This window comes from Tamandua tetradactyla, chromosome 3 (genome assembly GCF_023851605.1).
Source record: "Tamandua tetradactyla isolate mTamTet1 chromosome 3, mTamTet1.pri, whole genome shotgun sequence".
Classification (NCBI taxonomy): Eukaryota; Metazoa; Chordata; class Mammalia; order Pilosa; family Myrmecophagidae; genus Tamandua; species Tamandua tetradactyla.
Genome location: NC_135329.1, coordinates 25,806,008 through 25,817,612, shown reverse-complemented (window position 1 = coordinate 25,817,612; position 11,605 = coordinate 25,806,008). Strand labels below are relative to the sequence as shown.

General features: G+C 43.1%; 1 pseudogene; it reads left to right on the top strand.

The window, feature by feature from the left end:
- The first annotated feature begins 3,225 nt into the window (after positions 1 to 3,225).
- LOC143675517 (hsc70-interacting protein pseudogene) lies at positions 3,226 to 5,537 on the top strand (annotated as a pseudogene).
- Positions 5,538 to 11,605: the final 6,068 nt, after the last annotated feature.

Here is an 11,605-nt window from a genome sequence, read left to right as displayed (position 1 = left end):
GCCTGCAGGGTCTTCCCTGCATCTTTGTTCTCTGTCTTTCCCTGTGATTCTGCCAGTTAGTAGTTTTGGAGTTCCCCGATTTACAGGAGTTTGGCTGTCTCCTCTGATTCCCAGGAGACAGACCTCCTTCTCCCAGGTATTTGAGCAGGTATTCCTATGTTCCAGACTGTCTACTGCAATATTTTTTTACATCCCTTTTGTTGTCTCCAGCTGTTTTCATACGGAGGGCTAATTCTTCGAGAAGGGCATAATGGAGAGGACTTTCCCAAGTCAGCCTTTCCTAGCCAAAGCAGGGTCAGGGGCCCAAGATGGGGGAGCAGACTGGCTCCAAAGTGCCCTGGAGAGGGCATTAGGAAGGTGTCAAGAGTTTTTCTGGTGGTTCCCCAAAGCTGCACTTTCCTGGCCTGCCTAGCAAATGCAGCCCTTCAGGTACTTGTTTGGTACCCCCCACCCCAAACCCTGAGGAAGGGCAGTGTCTTTAAGTCTCCACTACCACTGCCCCTATGAGGGGTGACTTGAAACAATGATCGCCGCCACCCTTGTCTGGTGTGGGATGAAACAATGGCTGTCCTCAGAGCCGGGCCCCCAGGCATCTACACTGGCTAATCAAAAGTCTTGGTCAGTGATCAGCAGTGCCCACCCTGTTCTTGCGGAAGAGGATTTTAATGAACCATTTTGTCATGAGCAGCTAGCCAGGGCTGGACTCCATGGCCTCCTGCCGTAAGAGTGGGCGGATGGGTGCTGGTAGCTGCTGAGTGGGGAGTAATTTATTATTCTTTATCAGCCTCTTCCTCTTGATTTCCCCTGGAGGCTGTACACAGCAATCTTCTGGCCTTTGCAGTTTCAACATAGGTGTTTGTTCAGACAGATCCTACCTGCTTGATAGTGGTTTTGGTGGAAGGACTGAGTCCTGGAGCTCTCTACACCATCTTCCCTCAATCCTCTCCTGATGTCCATTAAACAAACAAACAAAAGCTAGCAGCATGTTCTGCTGCAGAAAAACTAACGTTCCCTTTTCATTTTATGTCTAGCCCAGTAGTAAAGGCAAAAGCTTAGATAAAAACTCCATGTTTTACTTAGTCCTCTCTGGTTTGAGGTGAAGGAATGATGTACTCATTCTGACTTGTCAGTTTGTTTCTAGTTATTTATTCACCAGAAAACTCCACCTTTTTTACTAAAGAGGTTAACACACACACATAAGAAAGGGTACCTGGCTACTTCTTTTTCCTCTTCATCCACTCTCAATACACACAGGAGAACATGTGTGAGAGAGAATCTTGCCCATAAGCCACACATCATTTACACGGTTTATAACAGAAAAATTGGTGTCAGACATGTGAAATCAGAGGGTGGTTCTGAGGTGAGAGTGAAATGCAGCCACCTTCCTTCAGGGAGAGAGGTGCTATTTTGCCAGGTGCCTCGGAGTTGGCTGGGTTCCGAGGTTCAGGGTAAATGCTGCACTTCATGGGAAAGTGGTTTCCCCTTAAAAGTGTCTGTGGAAATGACGGTGAAGGTGAATGAAGGCCCCAAGGAACCACTTTAGTGACTTAGTGGGAGCACCTGGAAAAGGGAAAGAAGCCAGGGTCTTTGCCTTCACACCTGTCCCCAATTCCTCCCAGTCCTACCTGAGCAATGGAAATTAGAAAATGGGATGTGTGACTTCTGAAGATGGGCTTGGTCACTGGAGAGCCCAGTGGAATGCTCCAGATACCAGGCTGATTTCAGTTCTGACACACCTGAGTCAATTTTCCTGGAGGGCACACAGTCCTTAAACAAATGGCCCCTCCTTAGCAGAGCAATCAACCTGCCATATTATTTAGTCACCATATCTTCCACCTGTCACCTAATCCGAGCAGGGAGTCCGGCAGCAGCACAGGCAACCCTGCTGTCCAAGGGAACAAAACAGCTCAGGATCCTTTGCCTTTCTGCAGCCCTCTCCACGGAACTGGTGAAACACCATTTTGCTCAAGCTCAGGAATAATTTAAACAAAACAAATAGAAAAAGACTTCCTTTCACCCGCTGGAATTGGCAGCTTATTTCCTGAGGGGAATCAAGACGAATGTGTGGATTAAGGACTCTCTCATCTTCCCAGAACCCCTGATAGCAGGATGCCCTTCTCAGCTTACTTGTCTTTAAGCAGCAGGGGTGTGTCTTATGACCAAGCATTTTTGAAGGTGTTTTAGGACTATACTGACAATATACATCATTCTAATTTATTTATTTTTGCATGGACAGGCACCGGAAATCGAACCCGGGTCTCCAGCATGGCAGGCGAGAGCTCTGCCACTGAGCCACCATGGCCCTTCCTTTAATATATTCTTATAATTAAAACAACAAAACCCATCAGCCTGTGAAAATCTAAAGAAACAGCCGAGTGAAAGGCTTTGCAAAATGAAAATGCCCTAAAAAGATTAGATGTCACTCTTCCCGCGGGGGTGGGGGGGGAGTGGGGTCCAATGCAGCCCACACAGTCAGTCTCGCCTCGGCTCCAGCCACGGTATCCGTCACCGCAGGCCACAGTTTCTCTGCTTCCATCAAACCAGAGAGACAGAAAGAGTACGTGGGGGGCGAGGGGACAGCGCGGCCTGCTGATAAATGTTAGGCCTGGAGAACAGGACCCCTTTCCCCCGTGATGTTACCTACCTCTCGAAATATTTCAAACAGCTCTCCCACTCTAGCCTGCACTTTTTCACGCTGCAGCTACTCCTGTCTTATAATAATAACCCCCTTACTCAAACTCCACCCTCTGGCAGAGACAATTACAACCCTGCATGCTTCAAGCAACGCTTAAATTTTAACTTTTACTGATGAAGCATTGCCAATTCCTAACTTAACCCCCAAATTCTGAAAACTAGACAATAGAACCTTACCTAACTCTTGCCCAACTCCCAACCTTAAAGCCATAAAAATCCTATCCCTTGGCACTTTAGTACAGCCGTTTCTCTTTTGAAATGATGCCCGTGAGGCTCTGTTTCTCCTTGAAATAAAGCCTGTGCCCGAACTCCTCATCCTGTCTCATTCCTGCAGAGTATGCCTTTCAGTGAGGGCGGTGGTAAATGGCTTGAGATTCGGATTGAAAGAGCTGCTTCTTTCGCTGAGGTAAATGAGCAGAGTCCAAGATAACTTTCGGGGAGAAATCGCGCCCTGCGCGCCCGCCCCCGCCCCCACCCCGAGGAGAATGCACCCCACCTTCCTGCAAAGAGTCACCACCCCATCCCCTATACATGGCAAATAACGTCCCAAGACTTAAAATACTCCAGCGCGAGGTGAGCGACACACGTTTCACCAGAAAGCCCAGTCATTTGGGGATGGAGCGGAGAAGGGAAGTGGGGAGCGGCGCAGATTTCTTCTTTTGCTGGAGTTTTCTCCGGCTTGCCGAGCTGGAGGGGGTGGCAGAAAATTCCACGGTGGCTGCTGTCCCCGGGGCCGCGACTGGACGCCTTGCGGGGAAACTCAACTCGCGGCTCTTGGCGTCTACCACCGCCGAGAAAACGCGGGGCGAGGGCGGTGGGGGGCAGAGGGGCACGGTGGTGAGGATTCTCTCTCGGGAAATTCCTCTCACGGGTCCTGATCGCGAAGCACAGAGGGGTCTCACAGCTCTGCGACCTGAGCTCGAGCAGCCCCAGGGGGAGCGGGGAGGTGGGGGCGGGGCGGGGCGGGGCGGGGGGTGAGGACCGAGGGGAGGCAGCGCCGGGGTCCTCCCCGAAGCCTGGCCTGGAGGGTAGCCTCTCTGCAATGAGGTTTTAAGGCGATGGAGGCCGGTCGACTCCAAGACGGTGGCGGTGCTGGTGGTGGAGGTTACAGTTTATCAGGGAGAGAGAAAGTAGCCCAGTACCAGGAGGGGCTGGACGGGGCATAGTTCTGATTCCCACCCACAGCCTTTGTATCATCTGGCAGCTTGTTAGACATGCAGTCTTGGCCCCACCCCTTCAGAATCAGCATTTTAACAGCTTACCCAGGTGATTTCTATACTCAGTAAAGCGTGAGAAGGCTTGGTAAAGAGAGAGCCTCTTCAGGTCTGCAGCTCACACCCGCACTTGGGTAGGGAAAGAGGAAGCATAGAAGGTAGGAGGCGACTCTTCATAAGATAAAAAGGCAAGAAGAGGCTCACAGATTTCTTTCCTTAATAGCTAAGGACCGGCCCAGGGCAAGCACTGATATTGTGCCATAATCTCCTCAACAGCCACTCATGATCCTAAGCAGAGTTTGGGGAAGGTTCCTGTTTAGAGTCCCCAAGGCCTGAGATTATCTGGCAGTTCCCTTTGTGCTGTTCTGAAGGCTTCATCTCCCTGACCTGCTGAGGCTGCCTTTGGGGTGAGGTGTAAACTCAAATTGGGTGCTGGACCACCAGTTAGGAACTAACGTGAGGGAGGTCCCCTTCTTCGTGGTCACTCTGAGCATGCGCCCTGGCCTGGACTCAGACCGCAGCTTTCACCGCCGCGCCGTCGCCTCCCGCGGCCTCTGAACCATAGATCTCCGCAAAGCGAGCGAGTTTCCGGCTTTAGTGAGGACGTGTAAGCAGGCTCCCAGCGCCCTGCGCACAGAGGAAATGCGCTTCCTGAGGGAATGGGTAGGGAGCATGGGTGGTAAAATACCCCCTGCTACTCATAACGCTAAAGCAGAAGAAAATACCAAGGAAGAAAAAACAGTAAGACGATGGAGAGGAGAACATCAAGACAGAAGAACCATCAAGTGAGGAAAGTGATCTAGAAATTGGCAGTGAAGGTGTGATTGAACCAGACGCGGTTGCACCTCAAGAAATGGGAGATGAACCTGTAGAGATAACTGAGATGATGGATCAAACAAATGATAAAAAAGTGGCTGCCATTGATGCCCTGAATGATGGTGAACTACAGAAAACTATCACCTTGTTCACAGATGCCATTAAGCTGTATCCTTGCTTGGCCATTCTGCCTGCCAATAGGGCCAGTGTCTTCATCAAATTACAAAAGCCAAATGCTGCTATCTGAGACTGTGCCAGAGCCAGTGAAATAAATCCTGATTCAGCTCAGCCTTACAAGTGGTGAGGGAAAGCACACAGAGTTCTGGGTCACTGGGAGCAGGCAGCCCATGATTCTGCCCTTGCCAGATAGGATTATGGTGAAAGTGCTAGTGCCATGTTGAAAGAAGTTCAACCGAGATCCCAGAAAAGTTGCAGGACAGTGGAGAAAGTGTGAGTGAAAACTTGAGGAGCCAGAGATCAAAGAAAGAACAGAAAGATTTAAGAAGGCTTGGGAAGAACATGACCGGAGCCCAGAGGGAGGAGGAAGACAGATGACAATTAGCAGCTCAGTGTGTCTCTCTTCCAGGGAGGCTGGGTGGAAACGGGAGGAGCATGCCTGGAATGGCAGGAATGCCTGGGCTCAATGAAATTCTTGGTGATCCAGAGGTTCTTGCAGCCATTCAGGACCCAGAAGTTATGGGGGCTTTTCAGGATGTAGCCCAGAATCCAGCAAATATTCCAAAAGATCAGAGCAACCCAAAGGTTATGAATCTCATCAGTAAATTGTCAGCCAAACTTGGAGTTCAAGCATAATGCCCTTTTGAGAAATAAAGCCTTTGCTGAAGGAAAAGCAAACTAGATCATTTAGTGGATGCAGCAATAATAAACGATCGAAAGCTGGGGTGTTTTGGAGATCATCCCTACCCCTTTGCCCAAATGTAGTCGACATGTTTTACAGTGGTTTGCAATTAAGGTTTTCATTCAGGTTATAATTTCCTATTAGGCATTACAAACTTAAGCACTTTTTAAACCTTAAAAATACTTTTAAACAATTAAAGGTTGTATTAATTCCTGCATTTTTCTTTATTAATCATTTTGATTTTCCTTTGAGTTGGTTGGGCAAGGAAGATACTTACATATGGAAGATTTACTGCTCTAGTTTGCATGGGAGGCAATATAACTCATTTAAACAGATAAAGTTGGAATTGGATATATGGATATATGACATTTTGACTTGTGCTTTCAAGTGCCTTGTTTTTTAAATGACTTATTTAGAGAAAACTATTGGGACCATTGGTATTGCAACAGGACATGGGTAGGAACTGGAAGTACACAGCAGCAATCATATTACATTTTATGTAACATGAGGCTTTGTGCAGATTGCATCTAAATCTTATACTGTGATAAAGGGGTGAATTTTGTAATGCTGCAGGAGAGCTGGATTACTTGGCTCTGTTCTTGTCCAATATATAAATAAATGTTTCATATTATTTCCACATAGGGGAAAAGAAAAAAAATAATGTGAGGAGAAAGGGTGGTGTTTTTTTCCTGAGTAACAGTGGTGGAGGTGTTGGGTCAGGGTAGAATTTTGCATGTCTTTTGAAGGTAGGACCAATGGAATTTGCTGGAAGATTGGATGTGGGAGAATGAGTAGAGTTAAGGATGGCTCCAAAACTTTTGATTTGAGAAACTGGATGAAGTTTCCTTTTAATGAAGCGGGGAAGACTGAAGATGCAACAGGTTTGGAGGCAGAGACAGAGGTTTGAAGTTAGGTCTCATATTATGTTTGAGGTGCCAGTCAGATCTTTGTGTCTTGAGTTCAAAAGCTTGCTAGTATTTTGTTCTTCCTTTTAATAAGCTCCTTCTAAAAAAAGAACTCTATGAGTTCAGAGTATTATAGAATTACAAAGCTAGAAGCTATCTAATAAATCATTTTTTATTTTACAGGCAAGAAACTGAGATTCAGAAGGCATAAGTGATATAGTAAATAAAACTTAATTAAATGTAGCTGAACTGGAACTAGACTCCAAAATTCCAGTAGATTTTCCGTGCACTATACAGTTCTGACTCCTCATGAGTTATCTTATTATTCCTGCTCCTTTTTGTTGGCCCAGATTATAGAAGACTGTGGAGATTAGTGAAAATCAGTCATGCTTGATAACAAATAAAAGGACAGATCTGTAGGTTTAGTATTTAATTTAATTTTGTAGCCCTTTATCCTTTGGGATTTGGGCTCTTTTACTGATCATTTTGTATACATGAAATAGTTCCCCATATTAACTTGTAAATAAGTGTACACATCAGAGAAACTCTGAGTATTGTGAACTCATTTGCCTTGCTTTGCTCTGAAGATTGATAATGAATTGTTAACTGTAAAAGAAATACACAGTTCAAGAAACCATTTGAAATTTTTTCTTCCTTCCAATAAATGCTTGCCTTTGAAATAAGCTGATTTAAGTGACTAGTTTTCAATTCAATTAGTTAGTTGAGTAAATCAGATTTCACACACTGAAAATTCAATTTGTTCTATTTCACCTACAAGAGAAGCCTGACAGTTCAGCCGTGGAGGATGCATTGATATTCCAGCACTGCTGTCATCTTGGAAGGTTGGGCTGTCCTGGCAGCAACGTGGAGCTCTAACCATTTTGAGTGCCTTTTCCCCAAGCCTGTTTGTGAAGGATATGTAGTTCAAACACGGGGCATAAAGACCATGAAAGAAAGCCAGTCATTTCTTCCCACAACAATTGAATTACAGATGGTAATTCCTGAAGAATAAAAATGCCTTTCTGGCCATAAATAACCTGATTGTGAAGCATCAAAATAAGAAAATTGCTTTGAAAAATTTAATCACATGGAGGTTGCAAGCCGCACAAGCTCATTATCATCTCCAGTGCCCTGCATTACATTGTTAAAGCCAACAAATTCATTTTCATGTCTGTGTTATTGGACTTGTTTTCTCTTCTGTCCTCATCCTACTATCCATATGGGGACAAATTCCCCATCTGCCCATTGCTTTCATTCTTTGCAGTTGCGATATCATTTTCAATGATAAAAATGATACCATCATCAAGTTTTTGTTTGATAGTATGTTTTGCGTTGGAAAGAATGTTCACCTTTTCTCATAACCCTGAGAGCTAAGAGTATGTGTGTTTCACACATTTTACAGGTAAAATATGAAGCACAGTCTTTATGGTAATTAATGGTTTCTCTTGAGATGTCTACTTAACATCTCCACTTCAGTGTCTCATTAGCAATTAACTTATTTACCATGGCAAAACCAATCTTCTGTTTCCTTTCCTCTTCCCTAAATCTGCCTTCTTCTTATATCAGTAAATGAAAGCTCCAGCCTTCCAGATGCCCTGACCCAAACCCTAGAGTCATCTGTGATTCCTCTTTTCTCTTACTCTCTGCAATCCTGCATCAGCAAATCTCATGAACTTCACCTTCAAAATACTCTCAGGGGCCTCCTCCTTTTCACCATCATCAATACTACCACATTAGCCCTAAGCACAAAAATATCTTCCCTCTTATTGGAATAGCTTCCTAACAGGCCCTTATGTCTTCTCTTCCCCCAATCTCTATATATTCAACACAGTAGCCAGAGTGATTCCTTCAAATATGTCACCTCATGTCACTCCTGTGCTCAAACCCTCCAAAGCCTGGCACTTACAGTCCCCTCCTTGATCCAGTCCCCACTTCTCTCTGACTCCCTATCGCCTCTTGCCTATTCTGCTCCTGCCACCCTGGCCTCCTTGTTATTTACTGACATACCAAACATGTTTTTGCCTTAGTGCCTTTGCATTTGCTGTTCTTTCCCTGTAATGAATGCTTTCATATCTATCTGCATTGATATCTCAAATATCTCTTAGAGAGGGCTTCTTAACCACCTTATTTGAAATAACAATCTTGTCCCCCACTCCTGGCACTTCCTAACCTCCTTGTCCTACTTAACTTTTCTCCTAAGCAATTATTACCCTCTGAATATTATATATTTTCTTTCCATTCTCCACGCCCCCTTTTCCTCCAACAGAAATATAAACTCTAGGAAGGCAGGGGCTTAGTCAGTTCATTGCTGTAATCCCAGAGCCTGTCATTAAAATACTTTTTTATAAAAATATTTGTGGAATGAATGAATGAATTGATTAATTCAGAGCCATTCAAAGATGGAATGGTCCACCATGGTAGATGATAGGTTTCATCACTGAAGGTTTTCTGAAACTGAATGTTATAAAATGGACTTAAAGAACACAGGAGCTGGACTAAACTAGACACCCTTTAAGGAGAGCAGTACAGGACAGGTGCTCAAAATTTGCATTTTACAGTGAGATAGACGTGGCTTGAGATTTTTCTCTGATCTTTATTCTTTCTATGATAGAAAATTTACTTAATTCCCCTAATCTCAGTTTCTGAATATATTACAAGAGGTATTGTACTTTCCGTTTCATATTACAGTTATAAAGACAAAATTAAACAAGATAATTCATGTAAAGCATTTAGCCTGGCTCCTGACACTTAGCAAATGTGTAGCAAACATTGGCTATCATGATAATAATGCCCCTTCTGGTCTTGGGGTTCTGAGGATATATGAAAGAAATACGCAAGGCTACTCAAGACATGAATGCACCTTTTGACTAGTAGGCTATACTTTTACCACCAAACTACATTGCAGTTCTCCTTTCCCTTTGGGTTTCCTTCTTTCATTCTGGTAAAATTTCTGCCTGTTCTGACACTCCCTTGGTCTCTTGGATTGCTTTCTGTTTTGAGCTTTTTCTCAAACCTGACTCTCCTACATCTTGACCTTTGCCTCTGATATTTATTTTGCTTACTTCCAATTTTTGAACCAAAAAACAATCCCACCACAGATTGCTTATGCTGACTCAGATTTAAGTAGGATGAATCAAATATCAACTCGTTCATTCCTGTAACTGATATGTCTCTTACATAAACTGAATGCTTAATAAACATTTGTTGATTATGTGTTGGTGTTTGGTCTTCAATGGGAGGCCAAGTGTAAAAATAACCATCATCTTAAAGGTCATTATTGTGAATAAAAGCTGCTTGTTTTCATAATCTACATAGTTTGGGGCTGTAGTGTTATAGTTTTGAAACTCTTGGATTAACTGGAATAAAAGGGTCATAGCTACCATATCGACAGGGAGCTGTTTGCAAGATGGTGGGATAGGATAAATGCTAAGTGTCTATGTAATATCTAGTCATAACATTGAATTTGTGAGAAAATGTAAAAACATGTATAATATACTGTATTGAAAGAGCCAGGTTGTTAAATTCTATTTTAGAATGATTATAACCATATAAGTTTGTGCATAGAAGGAAGTTAGAAGGAAATATGCTGAAGCATAACAGTTGCCTAATGAATATTTGTTACATTTATAGTTTAAAAAAATAAACCTTTTTTTTTTTCTTTTTAAAAATTATACTCGTAAGTGATAAGGCCTACTGGTGACTTTTCTCTCACGGAGATAACTTACTTCTCTGGGCTTCTTTTTCCTCAGATTGGAAACAGAGATCACACTATCAGTCTTAAATATAGTGAGGCTCAAACAGAACGCTGTATATGAAGCTACTTTATAGAAAGATGCACACATTTTAAGTGCTTTAGTTATCAGCATTGCTGTAGATATCCATGCTGTTGTCGTGGAGATTCACACGGCCAGCTATTTTTGGACTGCTTCTTCCCCACCATATCTTCTGACCCTCTGTTTTTGTATGGGCACAAACGCTCAGCCTTCACTCACTTCGTGGGTGACCCCGCTTGACAGGTTCACACCTACTTCTGAAGGAGGGAGGCCTAAAGTAAGTACAATTGATTCCAACGAGATTCTAGTTTTCCCGACATATTGATCCTGAAAGAATTCCTCTGGAGTTTAACCTTCAAATTGGTAAAAACTGGATTTTGACTCTTTTAATTTTGGACCTTTTGGTCCTGACCACCCGCTGTGCCCTGATTATTACTGCATTAGCCTCTCATATCATTGCATTTACACACAAGCTGCTCATGTAGCCTCATCTTTTTTTTTTTTTTAATATTTTTATTGATAAATCTTAACAAACAAACATTCCATACATGGTGTACCAGCACTGGCTCACAATATCATCACATAGTTGTACATTCATCACCATGATCATTTTTCAGAACATTTGCATCACACCAGAAAAAAAAAATAAAAAGAAAAGAAAAAACTCATACATAACATGCCTCTTACCCCTCCCTCTTACTGACCACTATATTCCCATCTACTCAATTTATTTTAACCCTTGTCTCCCCTATGATTTGTTCACTCTCCATCCATATTTTTACTCATCTGTTCATACCTTAGATAAAAGAAACATCAGACACAAGGTTTTCACAATCACACGTCACATTGTGAAAGCTATATAGTTATAAAGTCATCTTAAGAATCAAGGCTACTGGAACAAAGCTCAACAGTTTCAGGTTGATTTGCCTTAGTCCTACCCAGATCAGCTTCATTTATATCTCTATTTGAAGTCTAATCACTTTTTCAAGTTTTAAAACAAGTCCTGTATGGGGTAATGCTGACTTTCATAGCTTCAGAACTCTGACTCTGGGTCTTAGGTGTCACACAAATACCTGAAATTCTAGGGAACAATCTGATTATACACAAACATCTCAGAATCTTAGAATTTTTAGCTAGCAAAACAAAACAAAACAGTTAACAAACCCAGAATAGCTGTGACTGTTGTAAGAGTTTGCAATCTAGGAACGTTTACAATAGGCCCTAACCTTATAACCCAAGTTCTCAACCTCAATTCTCTGAGTTTGTATATTATAGTTAGTTCATTATCAGTGAGGCATGATGATATTTGCCTTCTTGTTTCTGACATTTCTTTCTACATACTGT